We start from the raw sequence: 18,641 nt of genomic DNA on the forward strand, positions 1-18,641 counted from the left end.
AAGCTGAGGATTCCTTCCAGGCATCTGTGGTTTGATGAACCAAGACCCCTGGAAGCAGTGGACCAGGTGTTCCAACAATTGAGACAGCTAAGATGATGGAGCTTCACAGACCCTGAAAATACGGACTTATACAGGTTTCTGAGTTTTGTCATGATCCCCATGGTATGAACAGCACTCTCTTCCAGCATGGAGCAGTTTGGAATGAGCAACATCCTAATTCCCATCTTGTTTATAAATCTTTGTTTTCATTTAAATGGGGTTGTTTTTAATTGGCTAATGATCACAGCCAATCTCTTTTTAATGGCTAAAAGGGGAATTATGGTATGGGTATTGTTTTTCATTTATTGATACAAATTCAAGGTCAATTTTGTGATATGTATATTTCTCCTCTTGATTAAGTATTGTGCTTATACTGATCTTTTAAAATGTAATGCGTAATTAAATACAGATTATCGATAGTCACTTATAGTAGTCAGACCTTATAGTTAGGTAAGTTAGGTTTTCTAAATATATAGAGATGTATTTGAGACAGATAGATAGTCTTCAAACTTCTCAAGGACCTTCAGAAAATGGCATTTAAAATGGGTTAGGATTTTTCTTGACAATGAGAAATGTCTGCTCCTGGCTGCACCAATTACGTCTGAGAGGAAGATGGGCATCGAAGAAACTAGTTATGGAGTTTGCTTTCAACATGGCAAGATTAGCCATTTGGACAAGAAACTGCTCTTGCCTGTACTGCTTGACTGTTGGTGTATAATCTGGACATGCAGGACCCACAGGAAAGTGACTGCTGAACTGAGTCTTACAGTGTTCCTACTTCATGGAAGAGTCTACAAGACTTTCTGCAGGACACAGAGAAATGACTGACAGACTGCCAATGCAGATGGACAGTTTTGAAATTTCCTACTTTGTTGAGAAATCTTCTGGATATATTGTGGCCTATGGGCTGAAGATGGATGCCCCAACGTTACCAAGGAATTTCGGGTGACTGTCCAGGCAGTAAGATGTCTCTGTCAATCCTAGTGTTTATATATTATCCTTCTGTGGTCTTTGATGGAGTTGAAGACAGATAGTTATAATTATAGTTTTCCTTAGTTATGATAAAATATAAGCTACATATAGGACTTTGGACTCACAAGAATGAGATAGATGATATTTTCTTTAAATCTTGCTAAATGTTGATAGACAAAATATTGTAACTATGTTCTTACTTGATAACTGTTCTTTTATATATAATTTGACTATGTTAAAGTTAAGACCTTTCTTTTTGTTTAGACAGAAAAGAGGAGATGATGTGAGAAGTCCTGTGATTATGTCATAAAGCACTGTTGAGCCAATAGGGAACCAAGATAGGTGGGACTAGGAGTCCAGGAGAACTCTGGGAAGGAGAAACACAGAGAGTCGAGATGTAACACCATGGGGTAGGAAGCCCGTAAACTTCTCTGGTAAGAGACATACTTAGATTAACAATTATGGGGTAATTACTTAAGTCAGAGCTAGCCAGTAAGAAACAAGCAAGGCCAACAGCTTCATAATTAATATAGCCTCCTGTGTGTTTATTTGGGACTGATGCGGCTCTAGAACCAGTCTGGCAGGAAGGCGTCTCTCAAAAGAAAAAGCTTCTCTTTACAGAATAGTCTACAGTACAATAGAGATGAGTCACAAGCAAGTTGCTACCATTTGACTCTTTGGTGTCCCTCCAAAAATCCTCATGATAAAAATCTCAGTATAATAAGAATTCCACTAACATTAGGAGATGGGACATTGTGGGGTGTCGTTAGTTCATTGAATGTGAGCCCTTAAATGGGATTATTGAAAACTGATCTCTTCCTCTTTTACTTTCCAATAATGTGGTGGGCAGTTTTGTTCTGCTATAATTTCCCTCCATGTAATAGGACCAGTGAACCACAGATTGAGACCTCTAATCTGTGAGCCAGTTTAGCCATTTCTCCTTGTAATTTTGATTAGCTCAGGGTTTTGTTTGGTTTTTAGAAAAGTAAAACTGGCTAACACATCAAGGTCATGCTTCTGGACATGCTCATCTTTCATGATTGTAAAACGAAGGTTTATGAGTTACAAAAGAAATAAAGGTCATTTACTGATTTTTATTTGATTTTGAAATATAGGACTTTCATTTTTCTTTTGTGGGACATGTCTATGACCTTTTGCTGTGTCATTCAATCACATTTGTTTTAGCCTTTCCATAATAAATACAGAAACTATGAAAGAAAATTGAGATTAATGTGCATATAGAAATAACAGAAATTAATGATAGAGTCTATGTGCATATGACAAAGTAATTTGTAAAAATGAATTTGAAGAATTGAACAGAAAAATGTACTCTATATGAAAACAATAGATAAAAGTTGCTTCGTCAATCAATGCAGCTTTGTAGTGCTGTGATACAGCATCACTGATTTTCTCTTTGGGCAAACTGGGAACTGTAAGACTGTGTATAAAAATCGAACATCATGTTTAATCAGAACAAGTCTCCCAAAGTGTGTTGTTTTTCCTGGGAAACTGGCTGTCAGTATCTATGCTACATGCATTCAGCATTAGCTGGACCTAGTCAGGAGGAGGGGACAGTGAGAAGGTGAGAGAATCAGAACTTGTTTCAGAGGAGCAAACTCCAGGGAATGCAGCAACAGAAGCTTCAGTGATCAAGTCTCCTTTCTGTGTTCTGCCTAGCTATGGAACAAATAACCCTAAAGCTTAACAGCTTAAATCAAAGCACTCGTTTATTATCTCCAAGTTTCTGATTCAGAATCTGAGCCGTGTTTGGCTGGAGTCTCTGGCTTGTAATGTCTTAGAAGACTGCAAGCAAGTCTTTGGCAAGGAGTCTGTGCTCCTCTCAAGGCCTGCCTAGGGAAGCATTCCCTTCCAAGCTCACCATGTAGTTGGCAAGGTTTTAATTCCATGTCAGTGACAGGATTTAGGGCTTTAATTCTTCACTGGCAATTAGCCAAGAACCATCCCTAGTTCCCTGACATCTGGGCTTCTCTGCCATAGCAGCTGGCTTCAGCTAAGTTTACAATCAGCTGGCAGAAGGGAAGCCATGTTCTTTCTGAGCTAATCTTTGAAGAAGTGCTCCTTTGGAGTTGTATTCTCTTGGTTACAAGCCAAACACTCAAGGAGAAGGGACTCTACAAGGACATGGATGCCAGGAAGCAGGGATCATTAATGTCCATCCTTGAATTCTGTCTCCCCTGTTATGAGGGGCTATAAACAATATGGTGATTAGAAGAGGAAGCATTTCATCTCCTTCTGCTGAATTTATCTTGTTCAAAATTTAGAGTTAGTAGGACTTAGATTTATATGATTAGAAGCAAAAAATATACTTTTGGGTCCTAGAGTAGAGGATGGTAATGATAATCAATCTGGAAATCTGTCAAAATAAGACAAGGAAACTACAACTAGGGTATGATTTCCCATGAGTATATCCAAAACACTCTAGAGAGTTACCTACACATCTGTGTTTACTGAAGCACTGTGTTCTCTCTAGCCATGAAACTAATCACCCTAAAGCTTAACAGCTTAAATCAAAGCACACGTTTATTATCTCCAAGTTTCTGAGTCAGACTCTGATCCATGTTTGGTTGGTTGTCCATCAGCACATGGGAAGATAAAGAAAATGTGATACAAGTACACAATATAATTATATTCAGTTATAAAGAAAAATAAAATTATCACATTTGTAGGAAATGGACGTGGAGGTCACCATGTAAAGTGAAAAGACTTAGCCTCAGAAAGAAACATTACATGTGTATAAAATCTAGAGTTAGATTTATACACACAGAAAGAGTGTGTTAACTACAGTTATTATTGTTATGATGAAATGCCATGCCCAAAGGTAACTTGGAGACAGGATTGATTTCACTCACAGTTCTATATAGCAGTTTATATTCCAAAGCAGTGGGTACAGGAACTCAAGCAGATCAGGAACTTACATGGGTTAGAAGCTGATGCTGAGGCCATGGGGAAGTTTTGCTTAGTGGCTTGATTCCTATGACTTGCTGAGCCTGCTTTCTTATTCACTCAGGACCACAGCACTGAGGTGGTACCACCCACAATGGGCTGGGCCTTCCCCCATCAATAATCAGAATCTTAACTGTGGATTCCTGTAAAAATCAAAATTATATTAAATACCCTTTCACTTTAAGAAGGAAGAACCCGAGCACAGTTACAATCTGAACAAAGCAAAACCAAATTCTATGTCCAGTATCATTCATGATCTCTGGGCTCCTCCAAAGGATTTGGGTCACTTCTCTTGCTCCACCCTATGCATCATACACAGCTTGCCTTCCAGATTCTGGCATCCTCTACTGCACTATTACTACTGTCCTTGGTAATCATTCCATGGTACTGGCATCTCCAAAATGCTGAGATATTTGCTGAAACTGGGCAGCACTTTCACCAGTAGCCTCTCCTAGGCACTGTTCATGATGCCAAGCCTTAGTCTAGGGCTTAACTGCTACTGAGGCTAAACCTTCTACAATGTTTACCCTGAACTCTCACTGAGCTAAACCTCACCTGCTTTTCATGATTCTTTCATGCCTTCACAAACAGTGTATGATGGAATATTCGATCACACTGTGAGTACTGATTTTGCATCTGTGTTATTTAAATAAAATCAACCTTGGGTCAGGAGGACCCATCAACTACTTGACAAAAAGTAATCACTGGGAGTCAGAGGAAGTCTGAAAATGGACAGAGAGATGCCCAGGAAGTAGTAGGGAGGGACTTTGAGTGTAGTGATCATTTTGATTTTGCATAGCTAAATGACATGATCTTTCTGAGTTGCCAACTAAGAGGGAAGGTCAGCCAGCTGCTCTTCAACCTCTCTGAGCTAGCAGGTTTTCACCCCAGCCTCTGACTCCTGAGTCTTTACTGGTGAATACAATGATAAAGATGCACTCAAAAGCCACAGTTGGTGACACCAGAAAGAAGTGAATACAGTGGGACATAAAAGTCACACCAGTCTGCTGCCTGAGAAACATCAGTAGATTCAGGTGCAGCCTCTGTTTGAGCAGATAGACAATACCAGTATTACCAGGATGACTCTTACAAATTACCAACTTCAGCTGTCATTGTAAGGTACAACCTAACCAGGGAAATAAATAAATGGTTTATTTCACTAACAGTTCTATACTCCATAGCTCATCATCAAGAGCAATAAAGGCAGGAACACAAGCAGTGCCATATCATTGAGTCCGGAGCTGATCCAGATGCCATGGAGAAGTTAGACTCACTGGTTTACTGCTCATAGCTTGTTCAAACTGCTTTCTTATTAGAACCCAGGACCACCAGCCCAGATATGGAGGCATTTTCTGAACTGAGACTCCCCCCTTTGATGACTCAGATTGTGTCAAGCTGACATACAACTAGTCAGCACAGAAAATTAAGTATATAAAAATATAAACATATTCATATTTGTCTATATGTACTTGTAAGTATTTTTATTTTTGATTACATATATTATTATGCATTTATGGATTTAATATACTTGGAAGTTTATATTTTTGCTAATATGATGTATGTACATATAGTTAAACATATGAAGTAAATAGAAAAAGAAAAAAATAATTAGACTCGAAATTGTATCTATGTATATACTTATACACACAAAGTCTTAACTACATAGAAGCAAGTATAAGTTTGTGTGTGTGTGTCTATTCAAATATATTTAAAGACATAGAAGTAAGTATAAAGAAAGAATTACTTAGTCATAAATTCATATGTATACTTTTTTATTTATATTTTTTCTGTGTGTGGTGGAAATAGAATAGGAATATGAAAGAAAAGGAAGCAGTCTTGAAAGAGGGGAAGAGGAAAGAGTATGGGGTACATGTGTCACAGTGGCAGAAGAGGGGCTGCTTTTTGAAGGAAGGAGACCAGAAACATGGGGAGATAAGGAAGCTCAGTGGGGAGACAGGCAGGAAATATATTATCTGCAGATGACAAAAATCACAGTGAAACCCATTCATTTATATGCTCACACAAAAACAGGATGAAAACAAACAAGTTCTATTCATCCAGTCATTGGATAGTTTGTACTCCTGCAAATGTGGGCTCACAGAGGGTTTTCTGAGCATTGCCTCATGAAATATTCATATTTACTTGAAGTGGGAACAGGAGTATTTGGCCTTCAAGCCAAACTAAGTTCACTGTTCTGGCACTCTGGATTCTTATTTTATGAGGGAATCATCTCTCAACAAGATGGATTAAGAGCAGGCCCGGGCAGAAGGCTGCAGGTCCCAGGAAATTCTGCCATCCTCATCAAGAAGCCAATGAGGTTTCTAGGAACAGTCTCCTCCCATCCTGTTCTCTATACTTGATTGTACTTCAGACCTCCAAAATGGTTGTTTTTGACTACTTTTATTTATTTTTTAATATCCAAAGGATAATATTTTGATCTCTTCCTAATGATAGTCACAGAATCTCTCCCTTTAAATACTAAATTTAGATTTCAAATGTTTGTATAATAGTAGGCTAATTTCATAGTGGAAGGAGTGAAGTTTCCATAGCACTTATCATTTTTTGTGAAATGATCACAAATATTCAAGGTAAACTGTTCACATGTGTCATGAGTAACACTGCTCTCAGCAAATAGATTCCACAACAGAATGGCAGACGTACACATATCAGTGAAAGAAACAAGGAAACAATAAAAGGAATGGAGTCTAAAGAGCACTTTAAACACAAAATGTTTTTCATTACGTTTCTTTTGCTGCTTATTTTTAATGTATGCATGTCTATATATGTATGTCTGCACATATTTATGTGTACACATTCATGTGTGTGTGAGTATGTGTGTGTGTGTGTTTGTGTATGTTCATATGTGTGTGAGTGTGGAGAACAGAATCACCTTATTGTCATCTTTAGGAACAACATCCACATCCTTTGAGGCAGGGTATCTTGCTGGCCTGGAGTTCACTAAGTAGGCTAGACTGACTGGCCAATGACTGCCAATGACCTGCCTGTCACCACCTTCCCAGTTCTGGGAGCACATATCATTGCATATATCATCACTGCTAAGTGTGTTCAGGACCTTGTGCTAGCAAGGAAGGGCTTTACTAACCAAGATATTCCAAGAGCTCTAGTCCTTGGTTACTTCCATTTGGTGAACTTTATAATATGGACTCGTTCCAAAATTCTGATTCCAAAAGACAAGAAGAAAACCTTTGTAGCTGATGAAGTATCTCCCTAGACAAACCTGGCAAGGGAAGATTTCTTTAGCATTCTAACCCAAACTATAGACTCTGGATGCTGAAGCACAAGAAAATAAAATAAAAACAAACTGATAATAAAGATTTTGGTTGCTAAAAGTGAGTGGGAAACTACATTACATGTTATAAGCCCAATGGGCAAAGGTTAAGACCATGAATTTGAGCCGTGAAGGTGGAAGCTATAATATTCACCAATTTTTGTTTGTTTGCTTTTTTTTTTTGAGACAATGTCCCATGTAGTCCAAGTGAGCTGAAAATTTCCTTTGTAGCTGAAGATCACTTTGAAATTTGACCCTTATGTTTTGAATTCCCAATGCTGGCATGACATGTGTACCTTCACACCCAGTTTATGCAGTCCTGGTACTGAAACTGGTACTTCATCCACTCTAGGAAGCACTCCACACACTAGGTTCACTGCCAGCCCCTTCATTAACCTTCTTGAATGTCACTAAAGATTTTTAGTAGATAATAGCCTTAAAAAAATCTTCCTCCCCTGGAGGAGCCCAGGAAAGGTCATAGCAGAGACTATTGTTGCCATCTTTCACTGCCTGCAGATCTGCTCCATCCACTGTGTGAAACACAGGCAGTCATGTTTCAGGAAAACATGGTCCACAAACACCTTCTCTGGCAGACTCTTGGCACACTCCTGAAGAGTTTCCCCACCATTCCTGGAAAACTCACTGTAATTTTCCCTTTTTCTTTTAACTAGAAATATTTTTTAAGAATTTCATATGTGAGTATGAAATTTGTTGCATGTTGTATGCCCCATAAAACATCGGTGTACTCCCACACTCCCTCTCAAATTCATAGTCTCTCTTCTTGCAAAACACACATACACACACACACACACACACACACAGAGAGAGAGAGAGAAATACACACATACACACTATCAAGATCAATTAGCAATGCTCATAATGTCATAATGTGAGCATGCCTGCATGCCCACTTGGGAATGGATAACATACAAGAGATTTATCTCTATTCATCTCTAGAGAAGAATCGTTTTCCCTCTCTCAGCAGCCATTAATCTAGAGGACATACCTCTTCGTTTAGGGGTGGGATCCCAGAATGCTAGCATGTCAATTGGTGTTGTCATACAAGCTTTGTTTAGTTGACCTAACATTTCAGATATCAAGAGTGCAACTTTCTGGGCATATATAAGAGGCAATGTCTCTGAGAAGACACCCTGGTCCTCTGATTCTTGCAATCTTTCAGTTCTCTCTTTCAATATTATGAAAACTGATACTCAGGTGTGTGGCTTATAAATCAATTCCAGCTCAAATTCTCAAAGTCCTGTGTCCAGTATATGGTACCTTAATCAACAGGGTCTTACCTTCAAGATCTGTGGGCCACCCAAGGCATAAAACAATAACCTGTATTATAGTGAATCTTTGGTTCTCCTAACCAAAAAAAATTGTTTTGCATTTTTGAAACAGGGTTTCTCTGTGTTGCTTTGGAGGCTGTCCTGGAACTTGCTCTGTAGACCAGGCTAGCCTTGAACTCACAGAGATCCACCTGCCTCTGCCTCCCGAGTGCTGGAATTAAAGGCATGCGCCACCAACGCCCAGCTCTAACCAAAAACTATAAGTGAGGCTTTCCCTTGTCTGGCACTTAGGTTTGGACTTAGAGCAATATCTTGTATCTTACAGGGGTTCTGCAAGACTCAATTATCTCCTTCTGTGTTGGTCCTGGGGATGGAACTCAGACATTGTAGGAAATAGATCCCATTGATCCTTATAGGAAGTCTGTATAAAACAAATGAGTAATGATTTAAAGCACACTCTTTAGCCTCTGTATCAAGACTTCAGTGTACTTCTCTCCATTGCGCTCCCTCTCCTCCTTCCATTGAGATACAGTCTTTGCCATTTAACCCAGGCTAGTCTGGACCAGTTCTTCATTTCTCATCTTCTCCTTTACTAGGTTTATAGCCACACACATTGAGCTTAGCTTTACTGGCAGAGTCTCTTGTGAGTGGTCCATACCCCTTTGTTTGTTTGCTTATTAAAGTCTTGGAGAGAAAGCACAATGTCATTTGCGAGTGTGTGGGCACTGGAAAGAGTCAGGCAGTAGACAGGGACCCTCGGTTTCAAACGTAAGTATTTTGTACCTAGACGTTCACACACTGGGAATACACATAACCTTTGCTACTTATTCAACATCCCTGGAGAAGATGAGCACAGCACTCTGGCCTGTAAGCACAGTGTAATATTGAGTCTTTTTAGTCAACGCATCTTATTGAAATACAGAGAATCAATAAAGTAACATCATGCTGTCTGAGGTGATAGGAAACATGAATTAGGAAAATCAAGTGACCAACATAATACTTAAAATTTTTCTTTATCATGGATATATTTGTTTGTGCATATATGTATGTGTTATGCCATGTATACTGTGTGTGATATAGATCTGTGTTGCATGTGCATGTGTTTTGTGTGTCATGCATGTATCTGTGTACGTGTAGTGTGTGTATGTGTTGTGTGGAGGAGATTTCTAAAAACCTACGGATGGTTTTATTATTCGTTCTTAAAATATGAATAATCAGTTTTAATAGTGAATTTTATCAGCTTTCCTTCTTTCCCTATCTCACACTCTTGAGCTGTTGTATAGTAGCTCAGTTGACAGATACAAATTTTTTAAATAAGAGAAAAATATTTGCATGCTGTTCTTAAGCCTCTCACTTTTGATAAGGCTCCAGCATCTTAAAGTTCACTGATGTTATCTCATCTTATTTCTTGCTTTAAGATAATTGTTTAGAATTAATCTCCTGTTTTGTAGTATCATTGAAGACTGCTTTAAGATACATTTTTCAGTATTAGTTGGCTTAATCTTATTTTTTTATTTCTGGCTCTATTAGCGATCAGAAGTTCTGTGAAATATTTTATTTTTGTTATCAAACACTTAACCTCCTTTCCTATTTTACAGAATCCCCCATGGCTCCTAATTTTACTTGGAATATAGAGCCTTTATTCTCCCAGTCAGTGTGCAAAGCTGTTTCTAGTTCTAAAGTCCATTAATCTACATAAGATTTAGTTTCCTATTTTAACAACTGTGATTACATTTTGCAGTCTGTCCCTGTGTATATGTAGGCATATCTGAGGTATTTTATGATATTAACTTTTTCTTATAATTGTCAGTGTGGGCACTCACACATTTTGTGGATCTTATTGTATGACAACTTTTTTCCTGGGACCATAAAACACATACACACACACACACACACACACACACACACCTAGTCCTCCTATGTTCTTGTGGAGAGTATGGTAGACAAGCTTTTCCTGGGGAGACACAAGATACACACATGGAGTAGTGCTATTTGTAAGGATGAGGAGGTATGACATTGTTGGAGGAATATGTCATTGGGAGTGGACTTTGAGGTTTCAAAAGCCCATCCCAAGTCTTCTCTCTGCCTTTGGATCAGGATGTAACTTTCACCTACTTCTCCAGCACCATGTTTGCTATGTATGCTGCCATGATTCCCACCATGATAATAATAAATCCTCTGAAACTGCAAGTCCCCAACTGAACTGTTTCTTTGATAAGAGTTGCCTTGGTCATGGTGTATTTTCACTGCAATAGAACAGTGAATAAGACAGCAACAAAGTCCAACTTGATGAACGCATGCATTTGTATTGGGGCTGCTGACAGGAACATGAGTGAGGAGTAATGCATAAGGGACAAGGGCAATACAAAAAGCTCATCCCACCACATGATAACTCAGGACACCTGAATGTTAGAACTCCCTGCACCAGCTGCAGGCAATCCTGAAGGTTCAAGTGATCTCCTGTTAGCAAGATTCCACATCTCATACATATGATGTTGGTTTTCTTGGGAGCCTTATAAGAATGTAACACTTTAGAAAAAACTGCTGTACGACAGAGTGCCAGAGGGTATATGTGGAAATCAAGGGTCAACCTTAAATGTGGGTCTAAGCCTTCTATCTTGTTTGAGAAGAGGTCTCTTGTTCTCTGGTATGTATCTCAGGCCTCCTAGATTGTGGGTTTCAGGGAACGGATGTGTGTCTCAGCCTCTCATCTGGCCATAAGCAGAGGCAGACACCCACAGCTAAACACTGCACTGAACTCCTGGAATCCAGTGACAGAAAGGGAAAACTGATGAGCAAAGGAATTAAAATTTGGCTGGTTTAACTCACAGAAATAGATGACCTGAAAAAGGGGGAGCTCTTGGTCCCTAGACTGATGGCTATGTGGAAAGCATGGGACTGACACAGACCCCTTGAATGTGGGTGTCAGTGAGGAGGCCTAGGTAATCTATGGGGCCTTGGGTAGTATTTATCCCTGGTGTACAAATAGACTTTGAGTGCCCATCCCAAAACAAGGGATGACCTCTCAGCATAGACTCTTGGAGGAGGTCCTAGACCTTGCCCTGGATGAAATGACAGACTCTGCAGATCCATCATGGAGGACCTCACCCTCCCTGAGGATCAGAGTGGAGATTGGGTAGGGGACTGGCGGGACTGGTGGGGAGGACAAGGAAGAGGGGAGGGTAAGGGAGCTGGAATTGACATGTGAAACAAGTTTGTTTCTAACTTAAATAAAATAAATAAATTGTAAAAAGGAACACTGGAGTTACAGATCTACAAATACATCCATCTTCATTTATGTTCTGGGGAACAAAACTCAGATCTTCATGCTTGTGAGGCAAGTGCTTTATGCACCAAACAAACTTTCCATGCCTCATTTTGTCTCTTTTTAATTTAAATTAGATATAATCTTATATTATATATCAATCCTAGTTCTCTCTCGCTCCCATTCTTCCATGCCCCCCACCGGCACCCATCCCATACCTCTTCTGCTCCATAGAAAGGGTGAGGTCTTCTATGGGGGTTCATCAAAGTCTTTCACATCATTTGAGGCAGAGTCTAGGCCTTCCCCCATGTGTCTCAGCTGAGTGAGTATCCCTCTATGATGAATGGGCACCCAATGTCAATTCATACATTAGGCATAAGTACTGTTCCATTACCAGGGACCCCATAGACTGCCCAGACTTCAAAACTGACACCCGTGTGCATGGAGCCTGGTTCTGTCCTATACTGGTTTCCAAGCTGTCAGTCTGTGGTCCATAAGCTTCTGCTTCTTAAGGTCAGCTGTTTCTGTGGGTTTCCCCAGCATGGTCTTGACCCCTTTGCTCATCACTCCTCCCTCTCTACAACTGGATTCCAGGAGTTGGGCTCAGTGCTTAACTGTGGGTGTCTGTTTTGTTTCCAACAGCTACTGGATGAAGGCTCTAGGATGGCATTTAAGATAGTCATCAATCACATTATAGGGGAAGGGCATTTAAGGTAGCATCTTCTCTATTGCTTAGATTCTACGTTAGGTTTATCCTTGTAGATCTCTGGACATTTCCCTAGTGCCAGATTTCTCTTTGACACTGTAATGGCTCCCTCTATTATGGTATCTCCTTTCTTGCTCTTCTCTACTCTACCCCCAGTCAATCTTCTTGTTCCCTCATATCTTCCTCTCCCCTCCCCTTCTCTTTCTCCTAACTCTTTCTCCCATCACCCCCCCACCATCCTCCCAATTTGCTCAATACATCTTGTCCCTTACCGCTTCTCTGGAGACCATGCATGTCTCTCTTAGGGTCCTCCTTATTTCCTAGCTTCTCTGGAGGTGTGAAGTGTAGGCTGGTAATCCTTTCCTCTATGTATAATATCCATATATGAATGAGTACATACCAGGTTTGTCCTTTTGTGAATGGGTTATCTCACTCAGGATGGTTTCTTGTAGCTCCATCCATTTGTCTGTGAATTTCAAGATTACATTGTTCTTTTTCCACTGAATAATATGCAATTGTGTAAATATACCACATTTTCTTTATCCATTCTTCAGCTGAGGGGTGTCTATGTTGCTTCCAGGTTCTGGCTATTACAAATACTGCTACTATGAACACAGTTGAACAGATGTTCTTGGTGTATGAGTGTGTATCCTTTGGGAATATGCCTAAGGGTATAATTGCTGGATCTTCAGATACACTGATTCCTAATTTCCTGAGGAAATGCCATGTTGATTTCCAAAGTGGCTGTAAAAGTTTGCACTCCCACCAGGAGTGGGGGAGTGTTCCCCTTTCTCCATGAAGTGTTCAGCATAAACTGCCATTGGTGTTTTTTATTGTAGCCATTCTGACAGGAGTAAGATGGTATCTCAGAGTTGTTTAGATTTGCATTTGTGAAAACAAATGGCTAAGGATGTTGAGCACTTTCTTAAGTGTTTATCAGTCATTTTATACTCCTCTATTGAGAATTCTCTAATTAGTTCTGTAACCCACTTTTTAATTGGATCTCTGGACTTTCTTATTTTTCCCCCTTTGGTGGACTTTTGATGTCTGCTTCTATTTCCTTAGGATTTATAAATCTATTCAAATTGATTATCTGTTCTTGATTTAATTTTGGTGAATATATATCCAGAAAATTGTACATTTACTTTAAATTTTTAAATTTTGTGGAGTACAAGTTTTCAAAGTATAATCTAGAAATTCTCTGGATTTTCTTAGTATCCATAGTTATGTACTCCTTTTCATTTCTGATTTTGTTAATTTGTCTCTTTGGCTTTTGGTTAGTTTGTAAAAGTTTGTTTATCTTGTTGATTTTATTGAAGAACCAACTCTTTGTTACATTGTTTGTATTATTTTCTTTGTTTCTACTTTATTGATTTCAGCCATCAATTTGATTATTTCCTGGCATCTACTCCTCCAGGATGAGTTTGTTTCCCTGTCTTCCAGAGTTTTCAGTTGTGCTGTTAATTCTCTAGCGTCACTATTCTCCAGTGTCTTCATGTGGGCACTTAGTGCTATTAACTTTCCTCTTAGCAGTGCTTTCAAATTGTCCCACAAGTTTGCGTGTGATATGTCTTCATTTTCATTGAATTCTAGGAAGTCTATAATTTCTTCTGTTTTATTTCTTCCTTGACCCAGGAATGGTGCAACTGCACATTGTTCAATTTCCATGAGTTTTTAGGGTTTCTCCAGTTTGTGTTGTTGTAGAATTCTAACTTTAACCATGGTGATCCGATAAGATACAAGGAGTTATTCCATTTTTTTGTATCTGTTGAAGTTTGCTATGTTGCCAAGTATTTAGACAATTTTAGAGAAGGTTCTATTTGGTGCTGAGAAGAAGTTGTATTCTTTGTGTTTGGAATGAATGTTTTGTAGATGTCTGCTAAAAACAATTGTGTCATAACTTCTAGGCCCTTTGTTTCTTTGTTGAGTTTCTGTCTGGTGGTCCCGTCTAGTGGTGAGAGTGGGGTGTTGAAGTCTCCCACTATAAGTGTGTGAGGTTTCATGTGTGGTTTGAGTTTTAGTAATATTTTTTTATGAATGTGGATGCCTTTTTATTTGGGGCATATATATTCAGAGTTGAGACTTCATCTTGATGGATTTTTTTCCTGTGATGAATGTGAAATGAACTTCTTCATCTCTTTTGATTGATTTTGGCTTGAAATCTGATTAGTTAGATATTAGGATTGTTACTCCTGCTTGTTTCTTGGGTCAACTTGATTGGAAAATCGTTTCCCAACCCTTAACTCTTAGGTAACATATGTATTTGAAGTTGATGTGTGTTTCTTGTATGCAGCATAATGATGGATTCTGTCTTCCTAATCATTCTGTTAGCCTGTGTGTTTTATAGTTTAGGTAAGACCATTAATATTGAGGGATATTCATGTACATTTATTGTTAATTCTTGTATGTTTTGGATTTGTTGTTGTTGGTGGTACTGTGTGTGAATTCACACCCCCTTTTTTGTCTCTTTGTCAGATTACCTATTGCCTATGTTTTTGTGAGTGTAGTTCGCTACCTTGGGTTGGAGTTTTAATTCCAGAACTTTCTCTAGGACTGGAGTAGTAGATATGTATTATTTAAATCTGGTTTTGTCATGGAACATCTTTTCTCCATCTATAGTGATTAAACTCTTTGCTGGTTATAATAGTCTGGGCTGGCATTTGTTGTCTCTTAATGTTGTTATAATATATGTTAGTGACATTCTGCCTTTCAGAATTTCCATGGAGAAGTCAGGTATAATTCTAATAAGTTTGCCTTTATTCATTACTTGGCTTTTATCCTTTCCTGCTCTTAATATTCTCTCTTTATTCTGTATGTTTGGTGTTTAATTATTTATGGTGAGGGGACTTGTTTGTGGTCCATTCTGTTTGGTGTTCTGTAAGCTTCTTGTACTTACATTAGCATGTCTTTCTTTAGGTTGGGAATGTTTTCTTCTATAATTTTGTTGAATATGTTTTTTGCACCTTTGAAGTGGGTTTTTCACCTTCTTATAATTTTTATTTTTAGGTTTGATCTTTTCATATTTCCTGTATATTTTGTGTTAGGGATTTGTTAGACTTAAGATTTACTTTGGTGGATGAATCTATTTCTCCTGTTGTATCTTCAGTGCCTGAGATTCTCTCTTACATGTCTTGTATTCTGCTGGTTATGCTTGCATCTGCAGTTCCTGGTTATTTACCCAAATTCTATTTCCAGCATTCCCTCAGACTGTGTTTTTTTCCTATATTTCAGCTTTCAAGCCTTGCACTGTTTTGATTGTCTCTTTCACTTGTTTTGTTATTTTATTTTTTGGCTTTCTTTGTTTTTTTTTAAGAGATTTGAGTATTTCTTGCAATTTTTTGTTTGTCATTTCCTCCATTTCTTGAATTCTTTTGTTTGCTTTTTCTTCCATTTCTTTATGGGCTTTTCTCATTTCCTCTTTGAGGGTCTCTATCATCTTCATAAAGTTGTTTTTAGGGTCATTATCTTCTGCTTCATCTGTGTTGGTATGTTTAGGTCTTGCTGGTATAGAGACCCTAGACTCTGGTGGCATCATATTGATCTTTCTGTTGTTAATTGTGTTCTTACTTTTGTCTTCACATCCCTTCTTCCAATGTGTGCCGGTTGGGGCCTCTCCCTCTCCTGGTCGGTACAGGTCCAAGGTTCAATTCCAGTGGGTGCAAGCAGGTCCAATACTCAGATGGCTTTCCTCTCCCCATGGGTGGAGGTGCAACTGGCACTGTGACATTGACAGGTTTCTGGATGGCCTGATCCACCGGGATGGGTTCCCCCTTGCACAGTCTCAAGGCCTCAGGAGGCTCCAAGCAGCACATTTTGTTTCTTATGTGTAGCAAATCATGTGTTCTTAACAAGAGGTTACTTATGCTAAGTATGATAAGGCACTTACATGGACACTGAGTGTTCTGGGAGTAGCACCTACACTTGCCAGGGCACTGCCTATGTCCTCCTCCTGAAACTTCACACTCTTTCTTGTGTGTCACACTTACTTGATTTGTCTTCAACTGATTCGTATATCACTTTCCAGTTATGTCCTTCCTACACCCCTCTTTCTGTCATCTGACATGGCTCAAACACTCCTGTGGCAACAGCCTGTTGTAGCTCTCTCCAGAATTCCACATGGCTCCATCTGGATAACTAGTATCATTATTCAATGACACTCCACTAAAGCATAGTCCTGTTGTAAACTGTAGTTTGAGTACTTCAAATTGTGTGAAACCTACAGTAGACACACAGTAGATATGTGCTAAATTAAATAAGTGGCCTGGGTTTTGGATTCCATCACTTGGCTCTTTCCATTACATTGTTCTGACCAGATAAGAAGGGTTGAATTTCACGAAGTACCTGTGCCATGACATCTAAACAGCATTTGCCACAATTTTCACTCATAATCTATTTCTTGTCCTACTGTCACAGGAACCACATATTCTAGATTTTGGCAAGCATCACCATAGCAGTTCCTTTCATTATTCTTTTGGTGGCAAGTCCATCAATCTTTGGGTGATTTGAATCGACTATAATAGCTTTGTATTGGATAATTGATGACAATATAACATTCAAAGACACCCTGCAGTTATGAGTCAAACCTTGGGAACAATTCCAGAGTCTGTCATTGTAATGTGAGGAACCAATTTCTAAGGGTAGAATTCATAATTTCCAGGCACTATTTGGTGCCTTTGGAACCTAGGCTAAGGTTCATGGATGACAAGAAACTGAAAACCAGTATAAACCATCTCCTTAAGACAGAACAAATAGTAGCTTCAAATAAATAGAGACAGCCTTTTGAATCAGGTGTCAATTTGTAAGCTTCCAAATCCTTTGTATCAATTGTAGACTTTGGTACTTTGCAAATGCTCAGTCATTGCTCCAGAATTGTGGATTGACCAAAAGAATTACACATGAGAACATTGTTGATTCTGTATACTTTGTGTTGCTAATTGAAGTTTATAGATTGTTAATTTAATACCATTTATCAGAAGGAGAAGACGGCAGTGAACAGCAAGATACCTTATCTCAAACAACGAGAAAGTGAAGCTTCTCTGTTCTGAACTTTGCCTACACTCTCACAAGCAAATACTTGTGGATACACTCACATGCAAATTCATGTGGACAATCACATACCCAACTGTGTGTGGACAAACATACACAAATGCACAGATACACACATAGACAAGGAGAGAGAGGGTAGGGATCTTTAAAAAAAGTGTAGCTAAGGGACATTAAGCCCTTACCTTCTCTGAGGACAATGTGAAGGGCATCCAGGTGCCTGAAATGTTGCGATGTGTGTCCATGCTCAGATGACATCTTACTATTTTTGGTGTGATAAATACCATGACCAAAAGCAATTTTGAGAGGGAAGGTTTCATTTCATATTATAACTCTCAAGTTACACTCCATCACTGAGGGATGTCAGGGCAGGAACTCAAGGTAGGAACCTGGAGATAGAAACTGATACAGGAGTCAGAGTATGCAGCTCACTAGCTTGCTCATTCAGGATTATTCAGCCTCCTCTTTCCCACACAACAGGCCCACTTCTCCAGGGATGCTATTGCCAACAGTGAGCTGGGCCCTCCAACATCAACCATTAATCTAGAAAATAATCTACAGGCAATCTGATGGGGGCATTTTCTCTCTGTGTCTGTCTCTGTCTCTCTCTTTCTCTCTCTCCCTCTGTGTGTGTGTGTGTGTTCTCTCTGTCTTTCTGTCTGTTTGTATGGGTCTCTGTTTCTCTCTCTCTCTCTCTCTCTCTCTCTCTCTCTCTCATCTAAGCTGTAGCAGCTAAAACAAGATAACTAGTAAGATGAATACAATCTAAATGAAATACCACCAGAACATTGCTACACATATTACAGCTACAATGAGGACATATCAGCCGCACGTCCAGAAATCTAGAGAGCTTAGTGATGATAGGTAACAGGATTAATAAAGCTCCCATGTCTAGAACTCTGGAAAACCTAAATCAGTCAGCCAGTGGAGCCACTATTACTATCATTTTCTGGATCTTTGGCTTGCTACCTCACCCTCCCTCTCTGTAATATCATTTTGACTAGCTCCTTTTCTATTCTCCTCTCCTCTTCTGTCTTCATTCTCTGCCATCTTTCTCTTCATTATCTCCCTTTC

At 39.1% G+C, this 18,641-nt stretch overlaps 1 long non-coding RNA gene across 1 annotated transcript in view; it reads left to right on the forward strand.

Annotated features, from left to right (window-relative positions):
• The first annotated feature begins 1,404 nt into the window (after window positions 1-1,404).
• Window positions 1,405-18,641, forward strand: part of LOC121137204 — a 112,199-nt gene continuing 94,962 nt past the window's right edge. The window contains exon 1 of the long non-coding RNA XR_005874435.1: window positions 1,405-1,445. This is a non-coding gene — a long non-coding RNA (uncharacterized LOC121137204). The remainder of the gene's footprint in view (window positions 1,446-18,641) is intronic.

This window comes from Mesocricetus auratus, unplaced genomic scaffold, assembly GCF_017639785.1.
Source record: "Mesocricetus auratus isolate SY011 unplaced genomic scaffold, BCM_Maur_2.0 Super-Scaffold_100676, whole genome shotgun sequence".
Lineage (NCBI taxonomy): Eukaryota > Metazoa > Chordata > Mammalia > Rodentia > Cricetidae > Mesocricetus > Mesocricetus auratus.